This window comes from Apium graveolens, chromosome 7 (genome assembly GCF_009905375.1).
Source record: "Apium graveolens cultivar Ventura chromosome 7, ASM990537v1, whole genome shotgun sequence".
NCBI lineage: Eukaryota > Viridiplantae > Streptophyta > Magnoliopsida > Apiales > Apiaceae > Apium > Apium graveolens.
Genome location: NC_133653.1, coordinates 58339272 through 58350717, shown reverse-complemented (window position 1 = coordinate 58350717; position 11446 = coordinate 58339272). Strand labels below are relative to the sequence as shown.

Sequence of the window (11446 nt, the reverse complement as noted above, 5' to 3'; positions counted from 1 at the left end):
AGACCCCAACATGCATATTAGAGATTTCATCGAGATCTGTGACACTTTCAAATTCAACAATGTTACTGAAGATGCTATTAAGCTAAGGCTTTTCCCGTTTTCTCTAAGGGATAAAGCTAAGAGCTGGTTATATTCTCTACCACCAGGATCTATCACCAAATGGGAGGAACTCGCTTGAAAAATCCTTACTAAGTTCTTTCCTATGCCAAAGACAGCTGCAATCAGGAATGCTCTAACTCAATTTGCGCAGCAGTCTGGAGAGTCTTTGTGTGAGGCTTGGGAGTGATATAAGGAGATGCTTATGAAGTGTCCTCACCATGGGATGCCTGACTGGATGATCATTAACTGCTTCTATAATGGTTTGGGTGCAACTTCTAGACCCATGCTAGATGCTGCATCAGGTGGAGCCTTGTGGGCTAAAAGCTACGATGAAGCTAATGAATTGATTGAACTGATGGATGCTAATGAATACCAGAATCCTTCTCAAAGACTAACTCAAGGCAAGGTAGCAGGAATTCTGGAGGTAGATGCGACTACTGCTATAGCTGCTCAGCTTAAGGCTTTGACGTTGAAGGTGGATTCTTTGGCTAATTATGGAGTTAATCAGATCACTAGTGTTTATGAGCTTTGTGCTGGTGCCCATGAGACGGAGTAATGTGCTATTTCTAGTGAATCAGCTCAGTTCATGAGCAACTTTTAGAGGTCGCAACAACCAGTTCCAGCCATCTATCATCCTAGCAACCGTAATCATATTAACTTCAACTGGAGCAATACTCAGAATGCGGTTCAACAGCCTTATCAGCAGTATGAATCAAAGCAATACAATTCTCCTGGTTTTCAGCAACCATGATATACACCAAGACAAAAACTCCAGCTGCAACAATCTAATGAAAAATATGAATTGGAGGAGTTGAGGCTCATGTACAAGAGCCAAGCGGTGTCTATCAAGACTTTAGAGAATCAAATTGTGCATATTACCAATGCCTTGTTGAATCGTCAACCTGGCTCACTACCTAGTTACACGGAAGTTCCAGGAAAGAAGGAAGCTAAAAAGCAGGTTAAGGCAATCACATTGAGGTCTAGAAAGGTTGCAAATCCCAAAAAATCTCAGGTTTCGGAAGATGAAGTTATGGCTAAGGAAGAAGTGTAGAAGGAAGCAGAAGTGGAACCAATGAAGACTACTGTGGAACACACTCCTTCTGAGGGTAATACAGGGGAGTAACAGATCTATCCTCAACCTCCTTTTCCTACGAGGTTGCAGAAGAAAATTTTGGATAAGCATTTTGAGAAGTTTCTGGAGGTGTTCAAGAAACTTCATATCAATATACCTTTCATTGAAGCTCTTGAACAGATGCCTAGTTATGCGAAGTTTTTTAAAGGTATTCTCTCTCGAAAAGTGAAGCTTGATGACTTAGAGACCGTGGCTCTCAAGGATGAGTGCAGTTCTGTGCTGCAACAGAAGTTGCCTCCAAAGATTAAAGATCCTGGAAGCTTCACTATTCCTTGCACTATCAGAAACTTGTCATTCGACAAGTGTTTATGTGATTTGGGAGCTAGCATCAATCTGATGCCCTTGTCTATCTTTAAAAAGTTGGATTTACCTAATCCAAAGCCTACTTATATGTCCTTACAGTTGGCCGATCGCTATATTACACGTCCACGAGGCATTGTAGAGGATGTCTTGGTCAAAGTGGACAAAATCATCTTTCCTGCAGACTTCGCAATTCTTGATTTTGAGGAGGATAAGAAAATTCCCATAATCTTGGGAATACCTTTTTTTGGCTACTGGCCGAACCTTGATAGATGTGCAAAAGGGCGAGCTTACCATGCGAGTATTGGATCAGGATGTGACTTTTAATGTATTCAATACCATGAAATTCCTGACTGAAAATGAGGAGTGCTTAAAAGTGGAGTTGGTCGATTCTGTGGTTACTTCAGAACTTGATCAAATGCTATGGTCTGATGCCTTAGAGAAGGCCTTATTGGGGAATTCAGATAGAGAAGATGACGAAGGTGATGAGCAGTTGCAATATTTAAATGCTTCTCCTTAAAAGAGGAGGCTGAATATGCCTTTTGAATCTCTTGGAATGTTAGAACTGAAAAATGCTGAGGGGCGACTCAAGCCTTCTATTGAGGAAGCTCCTACATTAGAGCTCAAAACCATTTCCTGAACACTTAAGGTATGTTTTTTTAGGTGATGCATGTACTTTTCGTGTTATAATTGCATCTGACCTTTCAGGTAGTGATGAGGAAAAACTCTTGAGAATTTTGAGAGAGTTCAAATCAGCAATTGGATGGACTATAGAAGATATCAAGGGAATCAACCATTCTTATTGCATGCATAAAATTCTGTTAGAGGAAGGAAGCAAGCCAACTGTTGAGCAATAGAGAAGGCTTAATCTGATATTGAAAGAAGTTGTGAAGAAGAAAATTCTTAAGTGGCTAGATGAAGGGATCATCTATCCCAACTCTGACAGTTCTCGGGTGAGTCCAGTTCAGTGTGTGCCGAAGAAAGGAGTTATCACAGTTGTTGCTAATGAGAATAATGAGCTCATTCCTACTCGAGCAGTCACAGGGTGGAGAGTGTGTATGGATTACAGGAAGCTGAACAAAGCCACGATGAAGGATCACTTCCCTCTTCATTTTATTGATCAGATGCTTGACAGATTGGCTGGGAATGATTACTACTGTCTTCTGGATGGCTATTTGGGTTATATTCAGATTTGTATCACTCCATAGGATTAGGAAAAGACTACCTTTACTTGTCCATTTGGTACTTTTGCCTTTAGAAGAGTTTCTTTTGGGTTGTGTGGAGCACCATCCACATTTCAGAGATTCTCGATGGCCATCTTCTCTGATATGATTGGCTAGAATGTGGAGGTGTTCATGGATGATTTCTCTGTGTTCGATGATTCTTTTGACGAGTGCTTGCAAAATCTTGGCGCCGTTCTTAAAAGGTGTGTTGAGACCAATCTGGTTATGAACTGGGAAAAATATCACTTTGTGGTGCGTCTGGGCATTATTCTTGGGCACAAGTTCTCTGGTAAAGGTCTTGAGGTGGATAAAGCCAAGGTGGGGGTCATTTTAAACATTCCTCCACCAATTTCTGTTAAGGGAGTCTGGAGCTTTCTTGGTCATGCGGGTTTTTATACGTGGTTTATCAAGGACTTCTCAAAAATCTCTAAACCCTTGTGCAATCTTCTAGAGAAAGATGTCCCTTTCAAGTTTGATGACGAGTGCTTTGCTTCTTTCGAGATCTTAAAGAGGAATTTAATCACGGCACCTGTCATAACTGCACCTGATTGGAATAAGCCTTTGGAGATGATGTGTGATGCAAGTGACTATGCGGTTGGAGCAGTTATTGGGCAGAGAAAGAACAACATATTTCATATGGTCTACTATGCTAGTAAGACCCTTAATGGTGCTCAACTGAATTATACTACTACTGAAAAAGAAATCTTAGCAATTGTCTACGGTTTTGAGAAGTTTCGATCTTATTTGCTTGGGACGAAGGTGACAGTTTTCACTGATCATGCTGCTATTCGCTATCTCGTCTCGAAGAAGGACTCGAAGCCTAGACTGATTTGATGGGTTCTGTTACTTTAGGAATTTGAGTTAGAAATCAAGGACAGGAAAGGTACTGAGAATCAAGTCGCTGATCATCTCTCTCGTTTAGAAGATCCAAGTGTAACTTCACAGGATAAGACATTGATTAATGAGTTTTTTCCCGATGAGCAGTTGTTTGGGGTGCAAGAAGAAGAACCGTGGTTCGCAGACATTGTGAACTACCTTGTGAGAAGTATTATGCCTCCAGACTTGTCTTCTGCTCAAAAGAAGAAGTTTCTTCATGAGGTGAAGGGGTACATGTGGGATGAGCCATTTTTGTTTAGGAAAGGAGCTGACCAAATCATCAGGAGATGTATTCCGTACATCGAAACGGGGGGGGGGGGATCTTGTGAGACTGCCATCGACTTTTTATGGAGGACACTATGGTGGAAAAAAGTCAGCAGCTCGTATTCTTAAAGCGTGATTCTTCTGGCCTACATTGTTTAAGGATGCGCATCAATTTATTTTAAAGTGGGATCGATGCCAGCGGGTTGGTAATATGTCAAAGAGGGATGGGATACCTCTTAATGTACTTCTCGAGGTGGAGGTCTTTGATGTTTTGGGAATTGACTTCGTGGGGCCATTTGTCTCATCTTGCAATAATCAGTATATCTTGTTGGCGGTTGATTATGTGTCGAAATGAGTTGAAGTCAAGGATTTTCCAACAAATGATGTGAAGGTAGTGCTTAATTTTCTTCACAAGCAAATATTCACAAGGTTTGGGATGCCAAGAGTCATAACCAGTGACGAGGGATCGCATTTCTGCAATCGCAAGTTCACTGCCATGATGCAAAGATATAATATGAATCATCGCATTGCTACAGCCTACTATCCTCAGACTAATGTCAAGCTAATGTATCTATCAAAGAGATCAAGCGTATCCTAAAGAAATTTGTATGTCCATTAAGGAAGGATTGGTCTTTGAAGCTGGATGAAGCTGTTTGGGCGTATCGAATAGCATATAAGACTCCGCTCGGTATGTCACCATTTCAGTTGGTTTATGGTAAGTGGTGTCATTTGCTTGTGAAGCTCGAGCACAAAGCATATTGGGCTTTGAAGAAGTTAAACCTTGATTTGGATGGAGCTGGTAAGAAGAAGATGCTTCAGTTGAATGAACTCGATGAGTTTCGTCTCAAACGTATGAGAACAACAAAATGTATAAGGAGAAAGTCAAGAGGTGGCACGATAAGGGTCTAGTGCTCAAATCATTTGTGCCGGGGTAACAAGTTCTTTTGTTTAACTCTCATCTCCATCTTTTTTCCTGGAAAGTTGAAGTTGAGGTGTCCAGGGCTGTTTGTTATCAAACCTGTGTTTCCACATGTAGCGGTGGAGATTTTTGAAAATGATCCAGGCCAAGCGTTCAAAGTGAATGGACAAAGGTTGAAGCATTACTATGGGGATACGGAAAACCGTGAGGTGGTTAGTGCCGTTTTGTTATCCACTTGATCTTGGGATTCTACGTCAAGCTAACGACGTAAACCAAGCGCTTCTTGGGAGGAAATCCAAGTTTGTTGTACATTAGTAGATAAAGGAAGAAGAAAACAAGGAGAAAAACACAAAAAAATAAGAAAAAGAAAAAAAATTCAATGCCAACTACAGTAGCACGGCGCGCCCGCGCTAATTTTTTAATAAGTGTAGCGCGCCTGCACTGCCAGGCGAGGCGGCCGCACTGGCTCCCTGGTTCTGAAAAAAATAAAGGCAGAAAATCGGGAATTTGAACTTCAAATCAATTCCCAACCGAATTTTACTCTCCCACTTCCATATTTCCCTCTCCAAATCAATTTCAATCGCCCCCATTACTCCCATTATTCCTATAATCAATTCCCACTTCTTTTCCATAACTAATTCTCTCCCAAATTCCTATATATACACACAATTATACACAAACTTCTCTATCACTTCTCAAATTCTCAACACACAAATCTCTCTAATACACCTTTATTCTCTCAAACATATTCACTTTCAATGGCACCTAAAAGACAACGAACCCAAGTTAGCAGCACCACTATCGATTCTTCGAGTGTGGGTGGTGTGAGGCCTAGGTTTTCAACTCTGGAGGATGAGGCGGAGTATGCGAGGCTGTTTTCGAAGTGCATAGCCAAGGAGCAAGGTTTTATTCCATAGGGAAGGGATGGTAAGTTGTTGGAGATGATTATGGAGATGGGGTGGATTGTTTTTTGTGAGGAACCCGTTGCGGTACCTATGAGTGTGGTTCGCGAGTTTTACGCGAATGCAAAGGCGGACAATAACAATTTTACTGTGGTGAGGGGGTTGACTGTGGATTACAGTGCAGAGGTTATTCATAGGGTGATAAATCAGCCCGAGAGACAGCCGGAGTAGGAGGATTGGAATGCGAAGACCGGTGATGATTTTGACTTGGATTTAATCGTTGCTACGTTGTGTGTGTCAAAGACTAATTGGAAGTTCAAGAAGTGCACGAACGAGTATGCCACTTTCCCGGCCTCGTGTATGAACAGGTTTGCACGTGCATGAAATTCTTTTATTTATGCCAACATCATGCCATCTTCTCACATGCATGACGTTACTCTGGAGCGTGCACAGTTATTGTGGGGCATTCTTGAGGGAGATTATGTAGATCTCGAGATGGTGATTTATCAGGGTATCTTGAGGTTTCTGCGAGGCAGTACTAAGGGTTCCACTCCCTATGCGTCCATTGTAATAACCCCAAAATTTTGAACTTTTTGTAACCCTTATGAATAGTGTTTTTGCTGATTATGCTGAATAAGAAAACTTTTCATGCCACACTATGTAGGGGTTCTTCTATTGTTATTCTGAGATCTTATTAGTACTCTACATGGTATATAAGTGTATATAAAGATCGTCAGAATCCAAATTCGAACACTTTGATTTTCCCCGAAAATCCACCCGATACCGAAAGAATTGAGTATAAGGTAACAGGATAAAAAAATATTTAAATTCAAGGATTATAAGAGAGGATCATAAAAAGGAATATAATGTATTGAGAAAGGTTAAGGAAACCCATGTAATAAGATCCCGGGTATGATCCCTCAAACGAGAACGAAAGTTAAGCGAACCGTATAACAGATCAGCGATCATTAGGCAAGCAATTAGGAGTTAATCAAGGAGGTTAGGGATGATGATGTCATCAAACCAATAAGAAGAGGACAAGCATGGGAAGATGACATAAGAATGATGACCTAAGCATGACAAAAAGAAGTGTGTTGTTGGTTGATTGTGAACCACACAAAATTTACCATGGTAATAATCTAATTAATAAACAAAGTGGATCAACCAAGCCAAAAACAAATCATAACATCAAAAAACACAAAACACTTCATTTCCATCAAGAAGCTCTCGGCTTCTTCTTTTTTTCAAAGAAGAAAATCCAAAATCCAAGATCCAAGCATTGTTAAATTGCAAGGTAATTATCCAAGGTTTCTTATGATTAGTTATAGCTATCCTAAGAGTTTAAGCTCCAAATTCCTTCACAATCTCTTTCAATAAATCATTTAAGAAGAGAGTGAATAGTGTTTTCAAGAAATTTAAATTGTTTGATCTTGTGTTTTTGGTTAGATTAAGCTTTGGTAAGGACTTTCAAGGGTGATTCCAAGCTCCTTAGTTACTTTTACTCACCAAGGAAGGTATATTCTCATACCCTAGCCCTACTTTTGTATATTTAGAGTTTTTGTGTTTGGTATGGTTCATGAGAAGCATGATTCTTGTAGACTTAGAGTGTGGTTGGTTTTGTAATGAGTTTGGAGTTGTAAATCTTAGATTATTGTTTAATGAACTTAAGTATAGTTTTAGTTCATGTTTGAGAATAATATAAATTGGAGAACTTGAGGTATTGGGGCTGTTGTAGTATTTTATGGATGGAGTTTGGTTGTATGGTTGATTTGTGGTTGATTTGTGGTTGATTTGTGGTTGATTTGGAGTAGGATAAAATTTGGTAATCGCGTAAACATAGCCGTCGTAATGCCCGATTTACTTTAGACTGTTTTTGTTCTTAACATCAGGACCCGTGAACTCACTGTTAGGTTTTGACCAATGACATGATTAGATAGTTCATGTTACGAGCTTCGTTTTGATATGTGGCTCGCTTGAATCCGATGTACGGTTTAGGAGAAACGACCATTTTAAGTAACGGTGTTTCGCGAACGAACCTTTACCCCTCGCCTTACTTTGAAACCTTGGTTAAGGACCTTAAATGACTAATTGGGGTATTAAACAATTATGTAAAGTGGACTAGGCAGTTGGTAGGGTACTCGCGAAAGAATCGCCTTAAAACTCTTAATGGTTAATTTATTAAAAATGGTGGAGCCGAGGGTACTTGAGCGACTTAAGTGAATCGTTAAGCGCAAAAGCGAACGTTAGGATCTAATTGGTTAAAGTATAGATTTATAAGCGACTTTGGTTTAATTCTAACTTATATGTTGTTTATAGGTTACCAGACTCATCCCAGGACTTTTACCACCCCCAGTCGCTCAGGCAAGTTTTCTACCCGTTATACTGTTGTTGTGATGTAAATATATGTATATGCATTATCTTGTGATAAGTGCATGATTGTTATTAGCAAATTTTGCGATATATTGGAGCATGCTGATATGGTATATATGCATGTCTGTTTCGTAATCTTGATATCTAATTGTTGATTTAATTGCTTATAAGTTGCATAATACCTATGCTAGAGATAAGCAGTAGTTGCGTATACCCTTAGTATAGGGGACCCAAAGGTGAACATTTTTCTAACCGGGAGTCGATGTTCCCGAGTATAATATATATATATATATATATATATGAATAGTTTTCAAAACTATTAATTGAATAAGGTTTATTCGATAACTTTATTTTAATTAATGAATATTAGTTTGAATATTCATTCGAGGACTTATGACTCCCTTTGTTTTATTTAATGAATATTACTTTGAATATTCATTCGAGGACTTATGACTCTGTTTATTCTATTTAATGAATATTATTTTGAATATTCATTCGAGGACTTGTGACTCCGATTATTTACTAAATAATATTCTTTATTTTATTAAAGAATAATATTTCGATAATCAAACTTATTTTCGATTATTCAAATAAAGATCGTATTTTCGTATAAGTATATCTTTGGTTATTTATTATTCATTTCAAGTATGAGTTTTAAAACTTCTACTTCAATTATTTTTATAAAGATTATCCTTATGGGAATATTATTTAAATAATAATATTCAGATATTTTCTAATATATCGGGACTGATTTATTTCATTAAATCAGTATTACTCCAAACATTCTTAAAAAATGTTTTCGAGTCTTCAAAATGATTTTTAAAAGTTAGAGCGGATCCCAAAACTCATTTTTATATTTAAGATCTTCCTTTCGAAGGGGATTTAAATACTCGCTCAAAACCTGAGGGATCCGGCTCAGTGGTGTATTTTACATTCGCAACGAGGTTGCTGTTTTGAGAAAACATCTTGATTACTTGCCCATCGTTCGGGAAGTAAGTTCATCTATTTGAGTCGGCATAAGCAACATGGGCTCAGTGGGCGTCCATAAAGTGTAAGTGGCTCAGTGGGAGTCGATCAAATGCGTAAGTGGCTGAGTGGCAGTCCAGCATAAGGTCCTATTGCGGCCAGGGTGATGACCAGTGGGGAATTCGTCCATCTACTAGTAGAAAAGGTTACTTATTGGTATCTTTGCCTGATAAGCAAGATATCAGGTTTATGCCAAGGTTTTCTCCTTTCCAAATTCATTGGATATTGCAACTCTGTTTATAATTTTCATAACAGAGGTTTTCAAGGAGTGTATGAAATGTATATATATATAGGTGTATATATATCGGGACTTAATGGAGTATCTCGTAACTTCATTATTTATAATGATATTTCAAAGATTGAATCTATCCAAGTCTTTTCTTGTAGTCTCATCAGTGTGATGAACTTTTGAAACTAATTATAACTTGAACGGTGGTAGTTCAAGTAGTATTCGAAAAAGATATAAGTATATTGGAGTATCTTGTAACTTCATCTTTTGAACTTATATCTAGTAAATGATTATCTTATGCATGTCAAAGATTTTCAGAAAAACGTTGAGACAAGGTTAGATATATGAGATCACCTTGCAACGATATTTTTATACAGTTATAAACTGGAACTCTGTGTACATTATACATGTTAGAGGATTTTAAAGATTTTGAGTAGTATATATGTATATATATACTGAATATTTTGTGACTTATCGCGTTAAGATATCAACTTGGTTCATTTCTTCTTGACCAAGACTTTCATGAGTACTATGAGAATGCTCATATATTGTTAATCATTATACATATTATTTCGGTGGGCTTGTTGCTCACCCTTGCTTTCTTCTTTCATCACACAACAACAGATAGAAAAGATGAACAGGACCAAGCTTCCAATTCGCAAGCGGTTAGGAAACGTTCCGCAGTTTTCTGGAAGCGTTGATGCCGCCGTAGCTGAGGTAGGAACTACCACTAGGCTAGGCTTTCAACTATTGATGAACCAGACTTATGTATATTATGAATTGTAATAATGGCAAAGAATATGTAAATTATTCAGAAACCCTTTTGAGGTGAAATGGTTTATAATTGTGGAATAAAATGACTTGTGTTATTTTTGATATTAATCTCTGAGACTATAACTTATGTGTGTGTGTATATATTGTGGGGTCACAATACGCAGCAGTTGGTTGATTGTTAAGGTTAAGTATTATTAAGGGAAATGGAACTCATGACAACCCGAATCCCCGACCCCGGATTTGGGGGTGTTACATCCATTGTGACGAAGCTGTGTGTGGCGGTTGGAGTTCATTGGCCCGCACACGAGCAGCGGCAGCTTCCTAGTGCCCCGATTGATAGTTCGACATTATTAAGTATGCAGGAGTGGTATGGTGGTAAGCCTGATCCAAAGGGGCTTGGATATTCTTATGACCATTTTCCAGGTGGACGTCCAGCACCTCAGGCATATGCAGGTGGGACAACTCAGGCGAGCAGAGCAGCTTGGAGAGCTGAGTTGGGAGAGGCTGGTCCTTTATGGTCATAACAGCAACAGTAGTAGGAGGAAACATAGGGCAGTGCTGGTATGAGTTCAGCGCAGTATAGGCCCTGGATGAGGAGGATAGATATGATGCATGACATCCATAGTCGGTTCGCACATGACCTCACTCAAGCGTTGGGGACTGCATTCAAAGCCACATGAGTTGATATCCAGTGGCCAGTATTCGGTGAGGACTCTGTGTACCCGCCTCCAGACACTCCTGAGACTCTATCACATGAGGGTGATGACCCTGATTCTGAGTAGGTATGCCTGGTTCCTTATTATTACATTCACTAAGGACAGTGAATATTTTAAGTTTGGGTGTAGTAGTTAAGGAATATATGTTTGTGTGTGTCTTATATAGTTTGCATATTTATGATAGTTTAGTCCATATAGTTGCATATTTATCATGTAGTTTTATTTTATTTTATTTTGTTTTTATGATTGTTATTAGTATGTTGCATATTTGTTATTAGTATGGTGCATATAGTTTCATGCATTTGCATTATAACATGATCCTTTAGTTAATTTTTCCAATTGATTTGTGACATTGATGCAAGTGTGGTGAGGTCATGTTTAGTGATTTTAAGTCTTATTAAGTTGATTTGCGTACTAGAAGCAATAAATTTCACTAAGTCTTATAGGTTGCTTGAGTGCTAGATCATGGTCGAGGTTTATTTGTTTGTTGAGGTTTAGTCACTTGTATATATTAATTTAGGATATTCTCTTAATGATAAAATAACATGGAAATTTAGAAATTGGAAAAAAAATTGGATTTCATTGCTAATTGTTATGGATAAATGTCAAATGGCTA

At 38.6% G+C, this 11446-nt stretch overlaps 1 non-coding gene across 1 annotated transcript; it reads right to left on the bottom strand.

The window, feature by feature from the left end:
* Positions 1–217: 217 nt before the first annotated feature.
* Positions 218–324, bottom strand: LOC141676280 (small nucleolar RNA R71). The gene has a single exon (XR_012556878.1). It is a non-coding gene; the product is annotated as a small nucleolar RNA R71 (small nucleolar RNA).
* Positions 325–11446: the final 11122 nt, after the last annotated feature.